General features: G+C 44.1%; 1 protein-coding gene across 4 annotated transcripts in view; it reads right to left on the reverse strand.

Annotated features, from left to right (window-relative positions):
• LOC106744652 (protein bric-a-brac 2) overlaps positions 1-15753 on the reverse strand; it is a 65724-nt gene that overhangs the window by 49244 nt on the left and 727 nt on the right. The window contains exon 1 of one of the 4 annotated variants that reach the window (XM_014619580.1): positions 14439-14459. The exons of the other annotated variants lie outside the window; for them this stretch is intronic. The gene's annotated coding sequence lies outside the window, so the exon portion shown is untranslated. Of the gene's footprint in view, positions 1-14438; positions 14460-15753 lie in introns of those variants that run through there. 4 annotated transcript variants of the gene reach the window in all.

The following is a 15753-nucleotide window of genomic DNA, read 5'->3' on the forward strand; positions in this document are numbered from 1 at the left end:
ACTCTCCCCCCCTCTCCCTCCCCCGCCAGCCCCATCCTTTCCCTCTTTTGCCGCGTACGTTGGTTCCATTTACTCGTTCCCTCGGCCCCTCTTCCACCCGACCGTCTAAGACGCTATTTTCTCGTGGCCCCTTCGCTTCCATGGTTATACGCCACCCTTCTCTCTCTCCTTCTCCCTCTCTTCTTCTTTCTTCTCACCCCAATGGGGCAGGGAGAAACAACCTCCCCTTTCCCTCGTTCTTCCCCATATCACCCACCGTCCTCTGACTCGATCCTTCTCTCTTTCTCTCTGGCTTTTTCTCTCTCCCCCTCTCCTCCATCCATCTATCTATCTTTCTGTTCCTTTTCCTCCCCTACCCTCACCTCTCTCCCTCTCTCTTTCCTCCTGCTCCTCTCACCTTGCCGGTTCTTTCTCCGGAGCGCCTTTTACGTTTTTCCAGCGTTATCGACGTCGCCTCCTCGCCTCTTCCCGGACTTTTCCCTTTCGCGGCCACTATCCTCGAGACGACGGCCAACCAGCTCTTTCTCCGGGAAAACGCAAGCGGAAACGACCGCCGTTGCTCCCCTCTTTTGCTCCCCGCTCGCCGCCACCCCACCCCCGATACTATCACGCGTTTCCAGGTTGGAAGGACTGGAATCTTCCAGGAGAGTTTCCTCCGTTCTCTTCTTTCGCGGTTCCCCCTCTTCCCAACTATCCGTCTTTCTCTTTCCTTCCCCTAGCTTCTTTCCTAGCTTCGTCGAGATGCGGATGATAAAGGAGACTAATAAAATCTGCATGACGACCGGCGGATTTTGCATAAAGCACTATACCGTCCCGGGCCCTCGGACCTCGCTGTTATGATAACCCGGAATTTCTCGGCGATGTATAAATGTCAATTTGATTCGACCGCGAAGGACGGGACAGGCTCCAGGCCGAAAATATTTTCGTAGAGAATCATCTTCCGAAGTAAGCGTAAATAGAATCCAACTCCTTATCTTGAAGATAGTCCCCGGTAAGAATTCTCGAAGAAAAAGGAAGCACTGGCCGGTTAGGTCGGCCGTTTTGAGAAAAGTATCTGTTGCTTTTGAGAACAAGGAGACATTTGAGATTAGAAATGTTGTGCGCATGGCTCTCGTCACGTTCTTTTTTCTGTAGGACCTCGGAAGCGTAAAAATATGTCGTCGAAATTGACATTGCGGGAAGTGGTACACGCTGGCACACTGCGAGTATCCACGGGTTATCTATCTCCGTCGCGTACGTTTTTCCGCGTCTTTACGGTTCCGTATTAAATATTTTCATCTAGAAAAATAAAGCGGGATATATTGCTTTTTCCTCGACGGAGCGAGATTGTGATCCGAGCGTACGGGGATAATCAAAATAAAATCTCGCGTTGTGCATTTCGTGTTTCGCGAGATAAATTAAGGCATGTGTCGATGATCTTACGGCGTATTAAAAAACCAGTAGCGGACTCTTATCCTTATTACACAGGAAATGAAGGTCCGCGCAATTCTTTCCCTCTGTTTTGCTTTAATCTTCTTCCACGCTTTCCGCGACGGTCGCGATTTTCCGTCGAAAAGAGCGAAAAATTCAAAATTACAAGAAACAAGCGAGATCGATTCGTAGACGACCTTGAGAGGTGCGAGGAAGAAGACTTCGACGGTATGTTTCTCCGGAAGACCGATGAAAGTTCCGATCGATAAAATGGCAGTCGGAATTTATAGACCTACATAGGCACAATTATTTTCTGGTACTCGGCTCCCGATCGATTCCCTCGCCATAGAAAAGCAGGGGATATAGGGTCTATTTTTATCTGAAGGGAGAAGAACGAAGCGAACGTAGAGGAGGAGAGATAGAAATAGGGAGAGAAAAAGAGAAAAGAGTTGCATTAAATAAAGTGTAGCTCGGAGGGATAGAGGAAAATACTTGGGGAGGGAGAAATGAAACAAGCTCCATTTATGTTCGCAGCAAGATGAACTTGTTCTTTGAGAGATTTCAATATACCGTCTCTCTTCTCTCTCTTTCTTTCTCTCTCTCTCTCTCTCTCTTCCTTTTCGGCTCTGATATTTGCCGCGATGCAATGCTCCATGTAAGTTCACACTAACGTTGTTGACTCGAAAAAAAATATCTGCATTGCGGATGTCGGTAAAAGGAACCGGAGCTGCATCTTTCCTGAGAACCTGAATCAAAATTTGGCATAGGATCGGAGATCTGTTTGAGCGAATTTTTCTCTCTCGACTGGCTGTTACCTGAACTGTAATATTACAAGAATTCCATTTGCTCGGAAATTGAGATTGCCGGCGAATCTAAAATCCGCCCCCTTGTAAACACGTTTATGCGAGAGGGATGGAGGTCTCGCGAAAACCCTCTTTAGAATTTTACGCGAAACGTTACTTTAACAATTTGCGATGCCATCTCGAAGAAATGATTAGGGGTCCACATTAGTCTTAGAGAGAACTGAAGAGAGAGACTGAAAAATCTGTCAATCCGTTGCGGGAGGAGAAAACACGAAACTATTATTTATTATAAACTATAAATACATATGTCATAAAAAAAGATAATATTTTGTCATACGCATTATTTTCGGTAAAGAAATCGTTCTGAAAAAAAAAATCGAATGTATTTAGTACAACTCAGATATCCTCGGAAAAATGCATTTTATCCAAATATAAAAAAAATTGTATAGTTGCAGTAGATAAAAAAAAAAGGAAAAGAAAAAAAGAAAATGTTCCTGTGTGCGTTGGCGGGTTTGCATCAATGATCTTCCCACGTTCCCCCACGCGGCTGCAATTGTCTTCTTTCATGGAGCGATCGATTCGTTCTTCCGTTAACGTTTCCTCTTTCAGGCATCATTGGAAGGGAGAAATCGCTAATACAATATACGCCTGATAAAGAAAGTCATTAATGATACTTTTTTACAATTTGGGATGCACGTTCCTCTTCACTTATTTCTGTTCTCCTAACTTTTAGTCTTCGATTTCTCCAGTTATCCATTCTCAAGTTTTAATTTTTCGCTCCAGATTTTACACCCTCAACGTGCAACACTTAACACTTAACTCTCACCTTTTAATATTCAACTCGAGACGCTTAATATCTAAATCTCATTTTGCGATTTTCAACACTCCACTTTAAATTTTCGATTTTCGAAGCGAATTGCATTATTTAATCCGAAATGTTTATCCGCGAATTATATATATATATATATATTATTGCAAAGAGTACCACGAACGTTTCTCTCTACTGCAGCTAATTTTCGGATAACAAAAGACATTCTTTTAAAAGATTCCAAAGAAGGACTTCAAAGAAGAATTCTAAAATCCTTCATCAACCCTTTAAAGATTCGAAAGATTCTAAGGATATCCTACGATGTTATTGTACACAAGGACGAAAAGGTGGCAATTTTTATCTTTTGGAGCGAACTATAACGGTCACGGTAGGACCACGAGCAGGTAACTTTTCCGTTTGTTCGGTGCTTGGCGGCGCGAGGGAATCAGAACGAGACACGGACGATGAGAAGAGGACGCATGTCGGGAAGAAGTCGCGCTCTGCTCTACGAGATGTGCGGAACGCAACGAATGATGGCCAACGATGGCCCCGACGCGGCACGGTCCTAATTTCCGTCCTGTCTGTATACCGTAAGGCATAACAGTACCGCATTCCGAATGCCCTTCGTTTCTTCGTTTCTCTCTCCGTTCACCTTTCCGAGAGCGCCTGTTCTCTCGGCCGCTCACCTGTTCCCCTTCGCCCTCGCCGGTTCAAGTAGTACGCGTTAAGTGTACAGGATGTTCCAGAAAACCAACATATGGTCATGGTAAGACGATGTTTCTTCTTCGTTAAATCACCGAGGTAATACCAAAATCTAAGTCGAAACTTGTTTACAGTTATTTGACGTAGAAATTAACAGGATATGGGATTTATCGTAGGATTGATAAATTGAACCGAAAGAGGGACAAAGAGACGGAAGGACGTTGTCCTTCGTTGAACTTCGAACGGACTTTGCGTTAAAATCGCAATTTCAGGATTGATCGTCGAAGCGTATGACGAACGCTGAGAATCAGGGAGAGAGTTTCGGGGAAAAAGCACGCAACGTGACAAAACACGTCGAGATTCTACGGGGAACGCCGAACGTATCCCATCATCTCGTGGGTTTTCTCGAGCATCCTGCGAATTCGACTCGGCCGCTTCCTTCGTCCCTGCCGCATGCGCGCGCGAGCCCGCTTGCATTTTCGAAGGGAAGGAAAGGAGAGGCGAAAGGAACGAGACGGGGACGGGGAGAAGGGGAGGGGGGGAGCGGACGCACCCGGAACCGTCAATTTCACCGGGAGAGGAGAACGGCGAGAGGGATCCGTGACACGTGGAGAAGCAAGAAAGGAGAAAGGAAACTAGGTGTTCGCGCGGCGCGATACGCCGCGCGCAATTAATCCTGGGAATAGCGGGCGAGAACTGTCCGGGAGTTTTTAATTGCAATTGCGAACGCACTCTACGCGCGCGCGCCTATATTTTACAACTTCGTCGCGCGGCGCGACTTCATTTCTTCCGCGCGTTCATTTCTTCATTCGCCCGATGTGTCCGTACGTGACCGTATTACGCTGATGATTAATTGCGAAGCTTCGCGCAATATCAAATGTACTTTTCGCAAGAAACGTTCCGCTTGGTATTGCGCACGGTTGCAGCGTTCTAAGACCAACCAAGATACCACTACTCGTGATTGTCCGTTGCCGAACACGAGCGCGAACACGAAGCATTTAAAGGTCTAACATCAAATTCGTCTTTGCTTCCGACTTTGGTTCTTTTGATTTGAAATCATGCGTGTCGCGAGACGAACACTGATGTGTGACCCTTCTTTTCTTATTCTCCTGCCATCGCGGCTCGGTTGTCGTTAACTGCCTGCGTACCCGCCGCGACGAAGTATGTCACAGCGCGGTGTCTTCGATCGAATGATTTTTCGCGACGCAGATTAAAATTGTGGCGGTTCTCGGCGAGACCTCGTCCTGGATGCCGTCACTTGCGAGTCAAATGTGGTCAATCAAATGATGCAGTCGGGGAGTACGGATAGGGATACAGAGAGAATGGAAGAGCTCGCGCTCTCTCTCTCTCTCTCTCTCTCTCTCTCTCTCTCTCTCTCTATATATATATATATATATATATCACAACGCGTCCTTCGTATCGATCTTCGCGTCGTTTCGTGCGCGCGATACGAAGCGGAGGAAGCTCTCTAGTCCCTTTTCTCGACTTACTTTCGCCTACTGCGCGCATATCTCAGCGTATTTCTCAGTCAGTATCACTCGTAAGAAGTGAGTTATCGTCAATTTCGGTTAACTCAACTTTTCCTCTTTGTTTCGAAAACTGAGGTGCGATTTAACAAAAGAAACTTAGTTCAAAACCGGCACTGCCCGTGCGATACGGTGCCTTCAAAATTACAGGTTTATTCATAATCGATAAATAAACATTTACCGTTCACATGATTATCACTCATTATATTATTTCGGCGCCGTCCGACAAATCGCGATAATGTTCGACCTTCATTTTCCTGTCTTTGTCGGTAAATTCCGTGCTCTTTTCGTCCGGCGATAGGGTGGGATAAACGAGGGCTGCGGAAGCCACCCTCAAGCCCCACGTGATCATGAGCGGGGGATTGCGACCCCTCGAAGCGTGGAGGGTGAGCGTGGTTTCGCTCAAGGTCGCACGTGGACCGCTGCGAGCGATATCACTGCTCGGCTCTGCTCCACTCTGCTTAGTCCGGCATTTTTTCCTCGCGTTTGCCGAACAACTGCGGAAACTGCGATCGCGCGGGAAAGAACCTCTCCCTCTTTCCGCCGCCACCGCCGTCGCCACCACCACTTCCCACCTCCTCTCTTTCTCTCTCTACCTATCTCATTTCCCCTTTTTTTCTCGAGCTGCGTAATTTGCAGCGTCGGACTCTCCTCTTTCGTCGCGCTCTCCTCTCTTCCGCGGAGAAATCGAATGCGCTATTTTGCCTCTAGGAATTACTGATGCGTCTTTGTGGTTTCCCTCCGAAGGAGAGTCGAAGGAAGCTTCTCGAGAGTGGAGAAAGGAGCAGCGAGACGACGGAGATGATGATGACGACGATGACGACGACGGAGGTGGTGGTGGTGGTGGCAGGGCGATACCGAAGTAGTGCCCGGACGGAAGGAACAAAGAAGGCAGTCGGAGAAAGGGTAGAGAGAGGGCGGTGAACGGGGGACAGCGGAGAGGAGAGCTTCCTTTGTGCGCGTGGCGCTCGAGCGAGAGGAGCGAAGGGATGAAAGCGGAGGACGAAAAAGAGAGCCGGGGGACAGATGGCCCTTTCAGACAATGAGAAACTCTGGAGATAAGGGCGGTGCGCGAGCGAGAATGCGAGGGGAAAGATGATGGAAAGAGAGAGTATCGAGGAAGAACAGAGATAGAGAGAGAGAGAGAGAGCGGGGGGAGGGGGAGAGAGAGGGTGGGAGAAAGGGCGGAGAGAAGATAGTCGCTGAAACTACTTTTTCGATGAAGGGACGCGGAGAACGTAATGAACGATGGGGAAAGGCGGAGAGGGAGAAAGAAGGGAAAAAAGGGGACAAGGCGAGAGAGTGAGAAAGAAGAGAGGAAGAGTGAGAGACATTGGGTGACAGGGAGGGAGAAGAGGATGGAAAACGGGTGACTCAGGCGGAGAGTGGACCGCGCGGGCAATTTCGGGGCACGATTAACGATGAGCCAACTCAAAACGAGAGAGTGAGTGAGTGAATGAGTGAGTGTGAGAGAGTGTGTGTGTGAAACGCATTTTTGCGCGTGTACAGCGACATGTTTCATGCGTGTATTATCGTGTATTGTCATTTAACCCTGGGGTAATGCGGGTTTCCTATCATCAGAGAAAAAGCTGAAGAAAATTTCAGTGTATTCGGAGTGAGAAAAAATAGACGATATTAATATTTCTTCTTACACGCGCTTGTGAGTAAAGTAATAATGTAAAATAGTAATAATGAATAAAGTAGTAATAATGATAATTTCAACTTCGCGGTTGACAGGTCTGAAAAGCGTTTAACGCGCAGGCGGTGTTGTGTTGCAAATGTGCACTACATCGAGCAGTCCTTCTCGGCTTCTTTCATCGAACAGCTCGGGTTTATTAGCGTATCGTTGAAGAAGAACGAGCCGGCGAACTACCGAGAAAAGTTGCGTGTGACATTTACGTCGTGATCTTAAGAATAGCGTGCGACGCGCAATACGCGTTTATTATAACCAGCTGGACAGAACTGCGAACTAGATTTACATATTACGTTCCGAAGAAATTATGCCAATGGTTTTACAATCCATTATTCGACAAGGCCATTCGCCTTTACGGACTGGTATGTATATGCGTGATTTTATTATTGCGATTTCACTCGAAATAGCCGATCGGAGCCGAAGGTGTAATGTAAATGGTGCATTAAAGCATCAAGCGAATTGTCGAATATAGCTGAGGAAAATGAAAAGCAAAACAGATGAACACGAGTCACACAAAAAAGAAAGAAAAATAAAGCGTAGGAGATATATAAATCTATATATGTGTGTAAGTTATTAGCGCGTAACAAATTAATTAAACGTGAACGATTAGCTTTATCACGATGAAAAGAAATCATTTCGAAATGATCGACACGCGATAATTATTAAATGACGCTACCACGTCCAGCATCCTTGGCAATTAGACGTATAAAACGGTCGATCGGCACCGCTCCTTTTTACGCCACGACGTAGGAAACTCCTTTCTCCTTTTACCGGCGATATTCACAGCGGTCCGGTCCCATCCGAGCGTTCCTTCCTCTCGATTCCACGCGCGAAGGATGCGCGTCGCGTACAGGCGCGAACGCGTCATTCTTAACCCGAGGCTCTTTAATCGATATTTTACCGCCGATCTTTAACACATTAACTATCGCGAGGCCAGGATCCCAGCAAAGTATCACGGAACACACGTGCTATTTATGATGTTCCTACAGATCTTTATAGTAAACGTGCGGCGCGTTTTATGCATCTCCATACAGCTCACTTAGATTCGTATTCCAACACGATACTTGCCTGTGCAAGCAAGACGATGTTAAACGTTGGAACACGCAAACCCCTCTTTAGGAGCGAGGCTATCATCGGGAATTCATTTAAAATTTAAAGCAGTATCGCCTTTCCCAACGAAGACACAGAATGGCCTAAAAGCTCGGGATTAAAAGCTTAATCTCGACGACTCTGTGGATGAAAGAAAGAATATGCGTGAAGCCTAAGACACCCCGCTGTGTAGAGATTTACTTGTGGATGGTCCACTGATGTTTTTGCTATTCAAAAGCGTTCCGTTGGCGTTCAAAAAAGCTGGAAAAACGATGTCCTAATCGATCTGAGGGAGCTTTTTACGTAGGCGAGAGAACCGAGGAGAACTGGATGGAGAAATCGACCGGTGCGCTACCTCTCTCTTTCCTTCCTGACGTTCTCTGCCGTCGGTACCGCTCTTCCTCCGTTCTCTTTAAAGAAGAAACGGGACGCGCGGAATAGGAGAGGAATGAGAAAGAGAGGTGAGGGCAAAAGGCAGGAGGGTTGCCGGCGAGCGAAAGAGCGAGGGATGGCTGCTATAGAGGATAGGGGAAGAGCAAGGGGGCGAAGGTGAGAGGCGAGAAACGACGACGATGAAGGAGCACAGGCGGAGGTGTAGTAGGAGTACAGTGAAGCGAGGGGGGGAAGAGAGACGCGAGGAGAGCAGCTGGGGCGGGAAGGTAGAAGGAGGAAGAGGAAGAAGAGGTGTGCGCGAAGGTAGATCGAAATGCAGCAAGGGAAGAAGAGAGGTTAGGGTGGTTAGACTGGATGGTACCGGGGGAAGTCAGAGAGGGTGAAGAGACAGAGAGGGAGGGAGCAAGAAGGAGACAGCGAGAGGGTGGGTAGAAGGCGGGGGAAATTGGGGGGGAGGGAGTCGAGGGGGGGAAGGAGAGAAGAAACGGTATACGAGGCAGAGCGAAGAAAGAGAAGCGTCTCCTGCCCTTCTCCCTCCGTCGTTCTCCTTCTGCCATGGCTGTTTTTATGCTTCCCTCTTTTGCCCGTTCGAGATATACAGCGGAGGGAAGAGAAGAGGAGAAAAGAGGAGAGCAGACATAGAGGGAGAGAGGAGAGGAAAACGGCGAAGTTCTCCGGTTCTTCTGGATGAGTCAGGCCCGGGTCAGATGAAGGGGGAAGGACGAACAGGAAGCCCGGCAGAGGAGAGGCAGCGGGGAGGAAGAGAAGGAGAAAGAGAAAGAAGCACAGAGAGATCGTGCAAAAGAGAGGGGGGAGGGGGAGAGAAAAAGAGAGAGGAAGAGAGAGGCGGCTACGAGACGGTGGCTTAGTCGGGAGAGAACGCGAAGACCCGAAACGGGGACAAAGAGAAAATGACAAAGGCGAGAGGGGCGGCCGATTCGATTGGAAAGGCAGGCAGAGAGGCCTCTTTCCTTTTACCAGCGTTTTCTCCGTATTACGTTCCGTACTTTCCGTTGTTCCTGCGCGCGAGCGCACACGCATACATACATACACACACACACGCTCGTTGCACATATATGTATACGTCTCCACACACACCCGTGTTCTCTTTCCTTTCTGTCCTCCCCCTCGTCTCCGTCGACCTTCTGTTCTATACTTCTCCGCCCTCGACGCCGTTCTCCTTCTGCCTCTCTCCCGTCGTCATTCCACCGCCTTCGTCCTCCTCGTCGCTATTGTACGTATGTGCGTATATTTCCTGCGTATGCACTCATGTACGTGTGCGCGTCGTCTCAATCGTCGTATGAGGTTTCATGTCGCGCGCGACTCTACGCTCCCGCGGCGAGAGGGAGGCTTTGTACGTGGGTGAACGGGAAAATGTCTTTTGAAACCTTTCTAGGTCGCTCTCGATCGCCCCACTGTCAGTCATACACACGCGCGATCCCGCTCCTTCGTGTCGCTCACGAGAAAACGCGGTCTTTCTCTCTCTTTCTTTTTTTCCCGGCGGACTCGCTAAATTTCGGGCACGAGAGGAACGCACCGCCACGCTTCCGAGATTGAAATATAAAGCACCTCTGATTTAATGACGCTTGCGTATGTAAATATTGATGGTCGTATTTAAATGAGACGACGATGAAGTTAAAAGATGCATAGATTCTCTGTGATAAGAAGGAGCTCCGAGACTAAAAGGTGGAAAAAAGATGGAAGGAATAAAAGGAGAGATAGAGAGAAACGGAAGAGACAGAGAGAAGATACCAAGATAATGTAAAAGAAGGGAAGAAGAATACGTGTTGTATAATGACGTCATATTGGTTGCAAAACTGCGCTGTTTTGTTTTTTAGTCTTTCCTTCTATGTAAAAATGCAATTATTATACTTGAGCTTATACTCTTCGAAATTTTCAACCTTTTCTTTTACGCTTCATCCTCCATGCTTATTCAAAATGTATGTTAACTAAATAGCTTTCTTAAGGTGAGCTACAATGACACATCTAAAGTCAAGGTTCAAACGGATGTTACGGTGAAAACGATTTGCTTTTTGTATATAGAAGCTACTCTGTTAATCCGCCAGTATGAGAGATTCTTATATCGCGTCGCTAAGTTAAACATCATCCCATAATACGCCCACCGGTCGCCACCGCGACATTTCACAAACGTAGTTACGAACGAGCGCGCTATTGAGACAGCGTGCGCGCGCGCACGCGGCGAGACTCGTTCTCGCTTTTACAATTTGTAAATCCCGTCGCGGGCATTACGGTACCCGCGATCCTCACGTTCCCCTCTTTTTTTCGCCGATTCCGCATCTGGTCGTCCTCCGGAACTCGATCCTTGAATCGTGCCGAGTGGGGAAAAAAGGGGCAGGAAGAGAGAAGGAGGCGATCGATGGAAGAGGAGAAGAGACGTACGCGGAGAGAGGTTGAGGAGAAAGGCAGAGATAGAAAGACGGAGGCGTGAGGCGGATGGAAACCAAAGCTAGAAGACACGAGAAAGATAGAAAGAGACACACACATATACAGAGAGAGAGAGAGAGAGAGAGATAAGGGATAAAGAGAAAGAGAGAAAGAAGAGAAAAGGTGTTGTTCTATCGAACGGCGGGGAACGAACGCGAGGCAGGACTGAGAGAAGGAACAGTAAAATTGTGGAGAATGTGCACGCGCCATCATCAGGGTGGCCTAGATTCAGTCAAGACCTGCTTTCTAGGCAGCATTTCTCTTTATCATCGGCGGCGCGCGAGTGCGATGTATAGGCGAACCGTTGCTTGGTGCGCACAGAGAAAATCTCGGGATGCACGAAGTATATTCGCAGGATGAAAGATTAGAATTAATCCTATAAATGCTATAGATGTGTGTAATATATTGTACCTGTATCTACTCGCAAATGTTTCAACTTAATAATATATCACACACGGGAGGCATCATTCCGTATATAATTTTTCATTGTCTGAAGTCTCAACGCTTTTATTTTCAATTAAAACTCGTCTCTTTGAGTTCTTAACTTTGTGTAATTTATGTCCCCCCTCCCCCCTTCTCACTCTCTTTTTCTCCATTCATTATTGTAATTATTATCTCGTTCAGAAGCAACATAGAAAATCATATTAGAAGCTATATTATGAATCCCATTTGTTATTAGCAACACTATCGATTCACTCTATATTCGTCCAAAAGAATTAAAATTTTTATACGTTCGTTGTGCTGAACTGATTTTTAACGACTTTCTATTCACGCCGCGTGAGTCGCAAGCGTCCCTCGTTATCGAGATCAATAGTTTTACTTATGATATATATGTTATAATCTTGATAAAACTGCTGAAATCAATTATTTTGTAGTAAGAAAAAAATATACGTATAGACGTTCAAGATGCGCTGCAGAACAAATATGGTTGTTTAAAGAAATTTTTGTATATTTATATAATTTATGCAACAGAACCGGAAAAAGCATTTTTAATTCTAATATTGTTAATATTTTACATTGAAATACTATATTGTTAATGAAAACAATATATTTTCGAATAAAACATTTATAATTAAAACAGTATATTGCAATGTATTATAATGAAACATATTAAACATAAATATAATTTATATATTTATCTTCACAATCTCTGCAAAATGTAATAACTTTAATGATGAAATTTTTTGTTAATATTATATCAAACTTTTCATTATTATTTGTATAATAAGATTTGCAAAGTTAACTTATAGAATTGAATTTTTTAAAAGAAAATCTAAAAAAAATGATAATTACACCACGTGGATCGCGTTTATGTGATAATTGTAATATGCATGGTATTTTGGCACCAATACATATGATTATACGACATATTTTAGAAATTATATTTAAATAATAAAAAAAAATATATGAAACGACCTGAAAAAGGAAAGTTTAACGAGGGATGTAGTAAAAAATTGTGTGTAAATAACAGCTCATTGAAATTGTATTTTGTATTATTTTAATAAGGTGAATATATTAATTTAACATATATCTGTATATTTTTTAACATATTCCCATGTTAAAGTAACACAAAAACTTCAGTGGACCGTTATTTACACAAAATTCTGTACTGTGTAAGTATTATTTTACGCGACTGTGAACGTATTAACTCGGGAATAGCCCCTGGAGTCATTTTAGACCTCAACGGTCAGAAAATGAAGCTCACAGTGGGCTTTTTTTGCTGATCATGAACCAATACCTACCTTTCATTTGGACATTTAGAGACTCAACCTGTGCCTAACCAAATATAGTAAGAGTTCATATTGTGAATACAAGATAATAATAAGTTTAAATAAGTGGTTATGTATATCCATACCCAGTAAATATTAAGCAACATTTACATCACACCTAATATTTACTGATAGAAATGTCCAGAAAAATAGGCAAATGTGCAATTATTAAATATCTAATATTTATATTTACTGTTTATAATTAACATGTATTGTATTAACATTAAAATTTATTATAAATGAAACGAATATTTTAAATTACATTTTTATATAGTGTTAAATGTAAAAAATAACTATACTCTTAAAAATTTATCATTTTTTTTGTTAAAAAATACTTCTCGTACAAAATATTTGCTATACATTTGTATAATACAATAAATATAAAAATAAATAATTTTTTATAATCCTGAGTAAATATTAGTAACTCCGTATGACCGCGATTTAGTCTTAGTTTACATTCTTATAAAATAAATGCTGTATTTCCAATCTTTTTTAATAATTATTCTTTACGAAATTTTAAATATCCTATAAAAAACAGTGTTTTTTAAATAGATATTTTCATTCATTCGAAATACTGTCATAAGACATTTAATGCGCTTATTTCGTTTTTTAAATATTTTTTTGGATTTCTCTTCATTTCTTTCAAAAAGTGGTGAGTGAATCTACATCTATAATGTCTCCAAATGATAATAGATCATAGAACAGTCGATAATATGCTATATTTGATTAATAATAACGATTTTTAATTGAGGATCGTTTACGTAAAATAAAAGATGACAATTGCCGGGTTAATTAAGTCACGGAAGAAAATATCGATAAAAAAAGAAACAGTTACAAATTCCAAACATTCTTGAACTTACTCCAAATCCTTACATGACGTGACAAAATTCGTCATTTCTATCGTCTGAGGAGAAATGGGGAAACGCGCGCCGTAGACGTGCGATAATACAACCGCGAAACTTCGCCGATCGGTCATTATCAATCATCTGCGATTTTCTCATCTTTGACGATCAATTAATTACCGATAAACCCATTTACCGCACGCGTACACGCACGATGAACGAGTGCTCGGAGCCTTTCGTCGGCCGTGTCACGCACGGCGATCGACACGCGATGCAACGTGTCGGCGAAACACGACCACGACGATCTCGTCAACAATATATATACGGAGCCTCGTTACATATGGGTGAAACTTGGATGAGATATATATAAGCTATTAGTATCGGAAATTTATTGATCCGCGGCGCGGATCAATATCGATAACGCCGATATTTCCGATATCGTTGACAAACTCAATTTACTGCGTTAACGATGATGAAAAAATTCGGAACATTCTGCTAAGTCGTGATGCTTGACATTCGGAAATGTTGATCCTTGAGTCACTAACCTTTAGCGTTTAATTAGTTAAACTGGTAAGTGAGAGAGAGAGAGAGAGAGAGAGAGAGAGTGACATTAAACTCCTTGACTTTTAAATTGCCCGTAAATACTAGGAAGAGATTCCACGATTGTATGAGATGCTGATAAAATTAATCTTCATACATTTTTAAATTACCGTTTTGTCTAGTCGCAAACAAGGAAGCTACAATGCGACTAGTGAATTTCGATTCTTCCGTTTCAAGATACTTTTAACTGTGATCTATCTTCTTTCTTCACTGATTCGATTGTTACGAGTGAACGGCGGGTAACGTCACAATTTGCGACATCACTCGAGTTCCATTCAGTCTACGTCGCAGGCGATCTCAGAATCTTTCGTCGTCGCAGGACACCTCTTTACGGAAATGAGATACTGGGCAAACTTACCCAAAGCTTATCGCATCCGCGTAATTTCGCCACGACAGGTAGCCAGGCCGTCGAGAGGAGCTAACGACGTGTAAACTCTCACGCTCGGTCGCCATTTGCATCTGAGCGCGTCCCGCGCATTCGTAATCGCCGATTATTGGACGGTATTGCGCGCACGTGACCTACCGTAATGGGTGACACGGCGGTTTCGAGCGTGCACGCGGCGCGAACGGACGAAAACCGCGTGGTGTACGGAGGCGCGCGCGCTGCTACCGTGTGCCGCGGCGTTTTAATTCGTCGGCCTCGTTCGCGATAGGTCGTTTAAACGAAGCAACCGCGGATCGTCGATCGCGTCGCGTGTGCGATCCTACGTGCGTTCACGTACTGTCCAGCTGTGCCGCACGCTTACCGCTGCCGGAGTGTCCCGAAGTCAAAACAACAATGCGGCCTCGTCGCGACGGGGAAAACAAGGAAAACCGGCCGCCGGCCGGATTCTCTTTCCGAACCGTTATCGCGTGGCACTTCGTGTCTACCTAGTATGGCCGCGCCATACTGCGAATGCGTCAAACATTAATTCGCGAATTAAGTCGATTGTTACTGAACGTATCGATTCGTGTCACGATGCTCACGATTTCTCTGAATCATCGATAACTTTACTCAATAATACTGTTCTAAGTTTTCGTATGTTCGTAAGCATATCTCGTTTTATAAATCGTAACTTTCTCTCGTGAATCTGTTTTTCTATGATTGAATAGACTAAATTTCAAACGGTTCGCGATAGAGGCTTAAAAGAATTTTATTCATATAAATATTTTATTTTAGTTTATGTAAAAGGATATATATATCTTTTTATAAAGAATATATATTAATTATATTAATTTTATTAAAAAAAAATATATATATGTACATATATATATATTTTTTATATACTTTTATTTGAAAATTTTAAATAACCATATATTTGGAATCATATTGATTTTAAAATTAGAACAATTTGGGATAAAGCTGTCCCACGCAAAACTGAATGCAAACTAAAGCAGGTGAAAGTTCCGACAAAGCGACGACCACTAATTAATAACGAGAACGCAAGGTGACATCAGCATGCAGAATTTTACGCGTAAACCGCGACGCCGAGCGCTGTGTCGCTCATTCGCGTTTCGCAATTGCTTCATTGACTGGCGAAGCGTCCAAGAAGCACGTGGCTGCTGCCTGATAATCGAGAGAAAAAAATCGCGCATTGTGGCCGCGCGCACCGACACGCCAGTCCCCGTAATATTCGCTCTTTACGTTTGTCCTAGTATCGAGAACCGTAATAATCGTCTCGAGAGACATCGGA

Source organism: Dinoponera quadriceps, unplaced genomic scaffold, assembly GCF_001313825.1.
Source record: "Dinoponera quadriceps isolate SergipeBrazil2010 unplaced genomic scaffold, ASM131382v1 scaffold1492, whole genome shotgun sequence".
In the NCBI taxonomy this organism is placed as follows: domain Eukaryota; kingdom Metazoa; phylum Arthropoda; class Insecta; order Hymenoptera; family Formicidae; genus Dinoponera; species Dinoponera quadriceps.